Below are 10,988 nucleotides of genomic sequence, written 5' to 3' on the forward strand. Positions count from 1 at the left end.
TTCCATTCCTTTCTCATTGTTTCCCTTTCTTAATTTCATTCTGCAACCCCTATGCGAACCAAACGGCATTGAAAGTAGTATTAAGTTCACATTTTCACCCATTAATTTTCTTAAATAGTGAAAATGTGAAAACTATTGATAACACCATTAGAAACATAAAATCCTAAAGACTCTTTAACTTGATATAGGTAGCATGAACCTGTAAAGGAAGTAAAATCATTGAATAACAGTAAACTTCCCCCTATAAAGTGAGGTAAATGTTAATTAATTGAAATTAATTCCAAATCAGATTCATAAGATGCATACTGTAATGAGAGGGTTCTTATATTAAGCATTCGGTCTTCCATGTCATTTGGATGACCTACAATTTACATTTGGACACGTATATTGAGATCTCGCTGAATAAATAAAATAGTTGGGCCTCTTATAATATGTGCGAATCCGTATTACACGTGTCAAAATATGTATGGAAGGTCTTTCGTTTGACATGAAAAACCAGGTGCTTCTAATAATTTTCCGTAATGAAGAAGATTTGATATCAAATTTTATAAATCATATCCTGACTACATGAACAGTATCTTCATCAATAAATCATAAATCATATCCCTGTATTTCTTGGAGACAATGGGGTCGGAGGGGTCCGGGCTCCCTGTCTCCGCCCCTGAGTTTAGCTTAGTAGGTAACATATCATTTTTTAGTTGACATGTAAATTTTTAGGTTGGGTTAAGACATGCTAACTGAAAATAATACGGAATGACATGAATATTTAAAATTATTTTTATATTCTCGTCTTTATTAATAAATGTATAAAATTAAAATTATTAATTACAAGGTCGACGGGCATAGATCAGAGGTGCGGCTGCTTAGGACCCAAAATTAAGGAAGGCCCAAAAAAAAGTTATTTTAGGTATATATATATATATATATATTATAAAAGTACTAATGCCATTTAGCCTTAAAAAAATGTCCCAAAAAATATGAAATTTCAGCCCTAAACTTTGTTTATCATTTAGAACATATTCTAAACTTTTACTTATAATTTGTTTTATTAAAGAGGCTCTCTTATTTTGACTAGAATTTATAAATTGTCACACCGATCCTAATTACTTGTAAACCGGATTCGAATTTTTTATATTGTTATAAGCGTCCCAAGATGATTTTAGCGGATTATTGGATTTTTAGATAATTGAGGTTAACATAATAGATATAAATATGGATGGCCTACCTTATTTGAACTTTGGTGGGTTTATGTTACGGATCGGTCACCAGTTTGAAGATTTTAATAGGATTTAATCTCTGTTTTATGGTCTAAATCCGTAGAAAATCATAGATTCTACCGTTGTTGAAAACCTTAACAAGCTTTATAAAAAAGAAAATAGAAATTATATTGATTAAAATTGAATATCCTTATAAATAAAGGAGCTTATATAACTCATCAAAATGAAATGTAAAAGACTAAAAAGCAGAGGGTTACAAATAATAAAAGTGATAAGGGTAGAGTAGGAAGGAAATGCCAAAATGACATTTAGGGAATTAAAATTAAAAGGACAAACAGTAAGGTTTGATAACCCGCGAAGCCCAAAACGGGTTATATTCATTTCGCAGGCCCAGCCCATATTAAAGCCCCATGGGCTAAGATTGGACGGGACCCGAATGAAGGAAGCGGGCGCAGCGAGTAAACCGCCCCGAATTCCTAAACGGAGCGCCAAGACTCCCACTCAGAACCACGTTCGTTGCCATGAAAACCACGAAAGGGACATGGCCTAAAAAGGGGTAACCGCCCTCAGAACGTGGCCCACTAAGGAGTAACCGCCCTCGGCGGTTACCCAAAAAAACACCTATAAAAGGCCCTAAGAATAAGGGAGGAGGTACGTTCACATTTTTTCCCACAAAGCTATTGCTAAATTATAGACTCATTCTGACAAAAACTGACTTGATCGTCGGAGAGTTTTCCCGGAGATCCTGTCTCCGGTTTTATTTTGCAGATAACTCCGGCAAAGGATATCAAAGCGGATCCAGCAAGTTATCATTGGTGCGGTGATCGTGGATCTTTTTTACCAACATTTGGTTAAAGGTACACGAAGAACATGTCAGAACCATCACGAACGACCGGCGTTACCACTAGATCAACCAGTATGAACTCCAGGGGACCACGGATTGTGAATTCGCAACCTGCAAGTGCACAGCCTGTGGTGCCTAGCTCATCGGGTCCTTCGGGACAATTGAGTCCCTTATTGGAAGTCCAAGTGCAAGCTGAGATGGAAATGTCCAATAGTGATTTTGTGCAGATGGCAGGACAAGTCTTGGCTTCGAACATGAGCCAGGCGGCTGGAGATCGAATGATTAATTTACTAACGGCCCTCGCCGAACACAATACCGCCGTGGCGGCTGCTCCTCAAGAACCTGTGGTTATCTCAACGCAATCACCGACTATTCCTGTCATACATGTCCTTCCGCAGCCATCTCAGGAGCCCAATCAAGTGGGCCAGAGTAGTCGCACAAACCCACACAGCCACCCGAGCAACTACTCGCACCCAGATCTCATTACGATGATACATCCGACCTGGCAGCCATCCCAACCATTGCCAGGAGTACAAGGCACTCTTCCGCAACAGCAAGTGGAACCTTTTCCTCACAGACATTCAGAATTGATGACTCTTGGGCGGGAGCACACATGGAACTTTGATCCTATAACGGGATAGCGGTTAGTCCCCCAACAGGCACACGTCTCAACACCGATGGGCGGGTGGATGCCACCCAGAATTCACCAGCAGCGGATGGAAGAAGTCCGGTGAATACCCGATATTGACTTAGAAGATCAATTACGAAGCATGATGGAGCGAATGGGGTACTCGCCTAGGCCGAGAGCAGAGGTCCAGAGCGATTCACCTTTTGCCCCTTCGTTGCGGGAATTCATTCCAGATCACAGAATCAAAGCACCTGCCATACCAAAATACTATGGGGATCCAAATTCTGACCCTGAGGCTCATGTCAGGAACTACCGAGAGTTAATGGATGTTGCAGGGGCAAGCGAAAGCATAATTTGCAGGTTATTCTCGACAACTTTGGGCGGTGCAGCATCTGATTGGTTTCGATCTTTACCGGCAGAATCTATTCACAATTGGCAACAATATAGTCGGGATTTCTGTGCGAAGTTCGTGGGCTGTAAAGCGGCAGATGTGACAGATAGGCGGCTGAAGGAGATCAAACAGAGAAACTATAATTCCCTAAGGGAATTTGTTGTCGCCTTTAACGATATCCTGGTGCGATTGCATAACCCGGATATCGTGAGTATTCGCAACATCATGGCGGATGGAACCACAGATTGGAGCATGCAGGAAGAAATCATCCGTAACAAACCACGCACTGTAGCCGAGCTCATGAAGATAGCAAAGGAATTCATGGAAGTGGATGATGTCAACAGGGAACATAGGGCCCAAACTCGGCGAGAAAAAGATGCCGCAAGAACCACTTCGGACAGTCGGCGTCAGACCCAGTCCAAAAGTAATTTTGTTCGAAGAGGTGATCGTCCCTTTCAAGGTGGAGGACATCACACACCACTAAACACGACTCGCCAAGAGGTGTTACTTTGGATCGAAAAGAGCCCCTTGAAGAAGGATGTGCGGTTCCCCGAGGTGAAAGGCCGAACCAGTTTGGGGCGCTATCCCAGTAAGTATTGCAGGTTCCACAGGTTGAATGGCCATGACACAGATGATTGCTACGAACTGAAGAAGGAAATAGAAAAACTGATCGAGAGAGGCAAGCTGAGTCAATTTGTAAGAAAAGAAACAGCTGATGAGAAAACAACGCTCCCGTATGAGGGAGAAACACGGCCAGAAAAGAAGCAGAAGAAAGGGGTGATAAACGTGATAGCAGGCGGAATCTACGAGCCTCCAACAAAAAAAACTCGCCGTGAACGGCGAAAGAGCAACACACATAGGGGGGATGCCCTCAATTACTCCTTTGCGAGAATCACGGAGCCACATGCGGATGCCCTGGTGATCACGATGGCCGTTGAAGGATGGGACGTCAAGCGGGTCCTTATCGACACAGGCAGTTCTTGCAACGTCATTATCCGGACAGCATTCAACAAGTTGGGAATCAACGACGAGCGGGTGGAACACACCTTCATGGATGTAACTGGTTTTGGGGGTCAATCCTCCCAAACAAGTGGGCAGGTGATGTTGGAGGCAGAAATGGGCGATAGGAATCTAAAATGGCGAGGTGATTTAGAATTCGCAATTGTTGATCTCCCACTGGCCTACAACATAATTCTGGGACGGCCATTCCTGTCGGAGACGGAGTCGCTCATCTCAATGAAGCATTTGACGTTACATTTGCCAACACACCAAGGGCGAGTCATAGTTGAAGGTGATCAACTTGTATCTCAACAGGCCTATACATTATCACTTGAACCAAAACCGGAAGAAGGGGATAAAGTCGAAGAGAAGCTGCCGGCGGAAGCATTGGGAGAAACGGAACTATTCGCCATCTCGAATGACAAGAACGTGCGAATAGCGGCTGGACTCTCAGAAGAAACAAAGAAAGCCATTACCGAGGTATTGACCCAATGTGAGTCGGCATTTGCCGCCCCAAATGAAGTGCTAAAAGGAATAAGCCCAGACGTAGTAACCCATCGGTTGAATGTAAACAAAGGGGCAACCCCAGTGCGGCAAAAGAAGAGGGGACATGCTCCTGAGCGACAAAAGGCGATTGAAAAAGCAGTGGCGGACTTGCTAAGGTCGGATGCGATTCGAGAAGTCACTTATCCGGAATGGCTAGCCAATGTGGTGCTAGTCAAAAAGCCAAATGGAACGTACAGAATGTGCGTCGACTTCAAAGATCTGAACAAGGCATGTCCGAAGGATATGTATCCGCTTCCTAACATTGATATATTGGTAGATGGAACTGCAGGATATGAAGCCTTATCATTCACCGACGTGAAATCCAGTTACCATCAGATACCCATGGAGAAGGCGGATGAAATCAAAACATCGTTCATAACTCACCAGGCGACTTATTGCTTCAAGGTGATGCCCTTCGGATTGAAAAACGCGGGAGCAACATACCAGAGGATGATGAATAAGATATTTTCAGACAAATCCGGCGAGAACTTCTCGATCTATGTTGATGACATGATCATCAAAAGCAAGAAAATGCAAGACCACCCGCAGGATATCAAAGAAATCCTAGAAGTGTTGATCAAATATGGCCTCAAATTGAACCCAGAGAAATGCACATTCGGAGCAAGAGCGGGAAAGTTCCTGGGTTTCATTGTTAGCGGCAAAGGGGTTGAGGCGAATCCTGAGAAGGTTAAAGCAGTAATGGAGATGAAGACGCCAAGGAACATAAGGGAAGTACAGAGACTGAACGGGCGGTTGGTGGCATTAGGGCGATTCATATCATGCTCAGCTAGGCGATGTCTACCTTTCTACAATGCCATCAAAAAATCCAAGTCCTCTGAATGGACGCCGGATTGTCAAGAAGCATTTGAGGGGATAAAGCGATTACTATGTTATCCGCCCTTAATGAGCAGGCCGGAAGATGGAGAAGATTTGTTTCTTAATGTATCCGTCACCAGCATGGCGATATGCACTGTGATGGTGCGAGAAGAAAAAGGGCAATAATATCCAGTGTACTACGTGAGCAAAGTCCTGAAGGATGCAGAACTCCGGTATTCGAAGTTGGACAAAATGGCCCTCGCAGTGATAACCACGGCGGCTAGATTGAAACCATACTTTCAGGCGCATACTATCATTGTGAGAACTGGCATCCCAATGCGAAAGGTACTGCAGAAACCTGACGCATCCGGCCGGTTGATGGAATGGTCAATTCGCCTGGGCGAATTCGATATCCGCTATGAAGGAAGACCAGCGCTAAAGAGCCAAGTGCTCGCCGACTTCGTGAAAGAATTCACCTGGGATGATGATGAATGTCCAAAGGCACAAAAAGAAGAGTGGAGCATGTACACAGATGGGGCCTTATCTGCAGACGGAGCTGGGCTAGGAGTCGTCATCAAGGGCCCGGAGGTTATTCGCCTGTGCTATGCAGCAAAATTAACTTTCAAAACTACCAATAATGCCGCAGAGTATGAAGCAATGATATGCGGATTGAAGTTGCTCAATGAACTCACCCCAGAAAGAGTGGTAATCTACAGCGATTCCAAACTCATGATAAACTAGATCACAAAAAATTATTTGGTGAAACAGGAGGAGCTCGTAAAATACCATCAGGTAGTCGGCCGATTGACACAAGAGTTAACACACAAGGGAGTCGTTTGGGAGATGGTGCATGTTCCGCGAGGCCAAAATGCAAAAGCTGACGAATTGGCAAAAGCAGCGGCAAGTAGAGAACCATGGAGTCAAAAAGCATGCAGCTTGGAAATAAAATCGGCACCAGCATTCGAGGTTGATCAGATTATGATCATCGAGGAACTGGAAGACGATGAAGATTGGCGGATGCCAATCCGTCAATATCTGGAGCAGGGAGATTTGCCGGTTCATAAGAGCTTGGCCAGAAAAATAATTGGGCAGTCGGCACGATACTCAATGCGGGATGAAACTTTGTATCGGAAATCGTACACATGTCCATGGTTGAAATGCGTTAGTCGCAATGAAGGAGACTATGTGCTGCGAGAACTACACGAAGGAATTTGTGGCGCGCATGAAGCTTCGGCGGCATTGGCAAGAAAGGTCAAACTGCTGGGATACTACTGGCCCAAGGTGGTGGAAGATTCCCAGAAGATGGTTGCGGAATGTCACAACTGTCAAATCCATGCGAATGAAAAGTATGTTCCCGGAGCTGAACAAATCACTATAATGACGGCGTGGCCATTCGCAACATGGGGAATTGATATAGTGGGTCCATTCCCAGAAACAATAAAGAAAAGGAAGTATTTGATAGTCGCAGTGGACCACTTCAGCAAATGGGTAGAAGCGGAGGCAGTAACCGCACAAACACCTGAGCGAATGATCGAGTTCTTACGAGAGAACATTATCATGCGATTTGGGATCCCGCAGAAGCTTATAACCGACAATGGCACCCAGTTCAACTGTGCCAAGTTCAAAACATACTGCGAAAGCATGGGAATCAAGAATCATTTTTCTTCTGTAAACCATCCCCAATCAAATGGTATGACAGAAGTTACCAACAGGGCCATGGTTCAAGGCATCAAGAAGCGGCTAGGTGACAAAAAAATAGGTTGGGCGGATGAGATACCCCATATGTTGTGGGCATACAGAACCTCTGTAAAGGCAGCAACAGGCGAAACACCTTTCTCACTAGTTTATGGAGCCGAAGCAGTCCTACCTGTTGAAATCAAGTCGCCCACAGATCGGACAATTTATTATTGCGACACACAAAATCCTATCAACATCAGAGATGCTTTGGATTCTGTAGAGGAACGAAGAGAGAAAGCTTACATGCGAATGGCAATGTACCGTAATAGAATCAAGAAATACCATGACAGAAGAATGCGAAAAGTAATAATCAACGAAAACGACTTGGTCTTGAAAAAGGCGGATAAAATACAATCCAGAGATGGCAAAGGCAAGCTGGGCGTCAACTGGATCGGACCATACAAAGTATCCAAGAAGCTGGGACCAGCCACTTTTAAAATAGAAGAAATGAGCGGAAAGAAGCTCCCGCGCACCTGGAATCTAGAGAATCTACGCCTATATAGAAAGGCCGAGTAGTTCGAGGAAATGACGAGTACTCTTTTTCCTTTTATGAGTTTTTCCCACTGGGTTTTCTGATAAAAGGTTTTAATGAGGCTTCGATCCCGCACAATTGGTGTACATATGTAATAAACTTTTTCTCGTCATCAATAAAAGTTATTACATTCACTCAGTATGTTACAACAAAATGCGGATTCTTTACAAAAACACATAAATGTGTTGCCTCTTAAAGAAAGGCGGATGCATGATTACGCATCACTCGCAAAAAACCTTAGGGTTAAAATAAAAAACACATAAATGTGTTGCCTGTTAAAGAAAGGCGGATGCATGATTACGCATCACTCGCAAAACCTTATGATCAAAACTTATGACTATTTTCGAAAGAAGAATTATAAGTTAAGGCATAAAATTAAGCGAATAAACGAGTACTCAAAATTGCAAAAAGGGTCTGGCCACCCTAGCTATGAAGAAACACAAATATGGAGTCGGCAAAAAGACAAAGGGCACATATAAAGGGCAAAAAAGTGACAATCACACACATATGAAAAGCAACAACCGAAAGAAAATATATATATCAGAACGGTTTGTTACATGGTTTTTACATACAAAAGTCCAAATATAAGTTAAGCTATGCTACAGCTTCCTCTCCTTTGCCCCTAATGCCCTCCTGGACTGCGGCGACTCCCTCATCTCCTCCGATAGGAGGATCTACTTCAAGCGAATCCTCAACCCTTGAATCGGTAACCGCTTCAGTAACCTCTTCGGCGAGAGGTACCTCTTGCACAGGCTGAGAAACGGCTTGGGGTGCCTCTCCTTCCGCGGGCTGAATAGGGATCTCGCAGCCAATCGGAGGATCCTGAAGACTCTTCCAATCTAAGAAGAGTACCTCATCCATATCAGCATCCTCGGCTTCCAGCTTATCCCACTCCCCAGTTAAATCCTTTTCAGGGATGGGAACTTTGGGGCGGTTAAGTACTAGACCCTGATGCCCGTGCTCATAAGCCGCATGAATCCGCTCCCCATACCAGTAGATGCGGGCGCCATCTTCAGCCAAAATCTTCTCAACCCTCTTCTTTTGGGCCTCCTTGAAAGCAGCTAGGTCGTCGAGGGCTTTTTGCAGTTCATCGGACTTGGCCTGAAGGGATTTAAGGGCCTCCTCCTTCTCGCCCACGGCCTTCTGACAGGTGCCCTCTAGGACCTTCACCTTCCCTTGGACATCATTATAAAGCGACTTCTGAGTCGCCAATTCCGTACCAAGACTCTCCAACTCCTTGGCTCGCTCTGCATCCCTTCGGAGAATGCCCTCAACGAAATTGATAATTTGCATATAACACGTCTCACAAATAAAAATGGGCGAATAGAAATATGCGGTTACAATGAACACAAGATATTTGAAAGCGAAAGGACAAAGCAATAATATACTTCTACAGAACGCTTCTCGATCCCTTCCACAGCAGTAGGGAGCGATACTTGCTCGCGCACACGGGAGGCAGAGGGAAGTCGCCCGAGGACATTGCATATGGAAGATACAATATCCTTGCAAGAGAAATTCACGGCCAGGCCGAAAGTCCTAGTCCACCATCCGCTAATATCGGGGATTGGCTGCAAAAGCATAAAGAAAAATATCAAGAGAATGGCAGATAGCTCATGAGGAAAAAGTAGCAATACGAGAGGGAGTAGGTCAAGATACCTCGTGAATGGGGGTACTGCTCTTTCCTTTAGATGAGGCGGATACAGGTGCGCGGCCAACAGTAAGGGACACAGAAGTGTTCTTCTTTTTAGAACGAGAAGACTCTGTATCCGCACTTATCTTCCGCTTCCTGGTTAAAGGAAGATCCTCAGAGGCAGAAGCGGGACCTTGTGAAGCGGAAGCCCTAACCGGGGAATCCGCCCCAATAGAAGGAATCGTCCCTCCAGAAGGATCCGCCCCTACAACGGAAGCGGTTTCCGTCATCCGCTTCTTTCTTCTCGCCAGGGCTTTGGCCTCCCGATCTGCAGCGATTTGAGATAAAGGATCACCCCTGCAAAGGGTTAAAAGAAACCATCAACTTGGAAATAAAAAGTACCTTGCATAAAAACGCGATAAGGAATATAGACAACACGATCCCCCTCGCGGTATGCAATCGCTACTCGGCTCCTTAACATATGAAAGGCCTGATCGTATGTCCATACAAAAGGTGGAGTGCTCTTCAGGAACTTGATAACGGCGGATTCTTCCTGGCTGGGATACCCGAAGTTCAAACTCTTTACGTTGGGTCGGCTCCAGCAACGAAGGAAGTTCAGGTTCTCCTCATTAAACTTGATGAAAAAGTAAGATCGATCCCACTCGCGGATCTTGTTTAGCTTCTCGTCAAAACCATAGTATCCGCTCTGGCGGATGAAAGTGAAATACCCCGCCGAGCTTTTGAAATGGTGGAGCTTGGAGAAGATTTTGGGCGAAAAGGGAACCTCCAAACAATCCGCCAAGAATTTGTCCAGAGTCAAATCGGCCCAGCCGTTAGGATGCAATTGCCCGGGCGCGATTCCGTAACCGCCTAGGACGGAAGCAATCTCATCCGCCAGCGGATAAGTGAAGCCGCAGATAATCTGGGCCACGAAAATAGTGAAGTACCCCTTTGGGTAATCGCCCGGTCCCCTATCCTCCCTAGGAATGATAATCTCGAGACCTTGGAGCCAGGGATAATGCTCCCGCAAATCATCGATTGTCTCTTGACAAACCAGACTTCCCGACCTGTCCTTCTTTGGTAACAAACGAGGGGTTGGGACAGGTGGCGGAATCAACTTTTTGGGGTCAAAACCTAAACCCTCGTCGGTTGTATTCGCCAGATGAAGGAAGTCGGCGGGATGAGAATTACACCCAGGAGAGCTGGTCGAAGCTTCCTCAACCATCTCTTCGACCTCGTTAGAGACCTCGCGGACATAATCGTCGTCAAACGGCTCGAAGTCGAGGTCTGACATGATCGATAAAAGGAAAACAGAAGCAAAAAGCTGAACAAGGAACAAATGTGAAAAGAAAAACTTACATGAAAAAGACAACACAGTGAAGTGACGGGATTAAGAGGTCAACGCCGGAAAAGAAGTAACGGAATTAAAAGGTCGACGCCGGAGAAAACGAAAGAGGGGAAATGCACAAGTTCAAAACTTTGAAATAATCGGACAAAGACGAAGCGTCCCCTATAAAAAGACCCTAAAAGGGCTCTTACTAGACCAAGGGGGAGGCATGTGATAACCCGCGAAGCCCAAAACGGGTTATATTCATTTCGCAGGCCCAGCCCATATTAAAGCCCCATGGGCTAAGATTGGACGGGACCC

Source organism: Euphorbia lathyris, chromosome 10, assembly GCF_963576675.1.
Source record: "Euphorbia lathyris chromosome 10, ddEupLath1.1, whole genome shotgun sequence".
In the NCBI taxonomy this organism is placed as follows: Eukaryota; Viridiplantae; Streptophyta; class Magnoliopsida; order Malpighiales; family Euphorbiaceae; genus Euphorbia; species Euphorbia lathyris.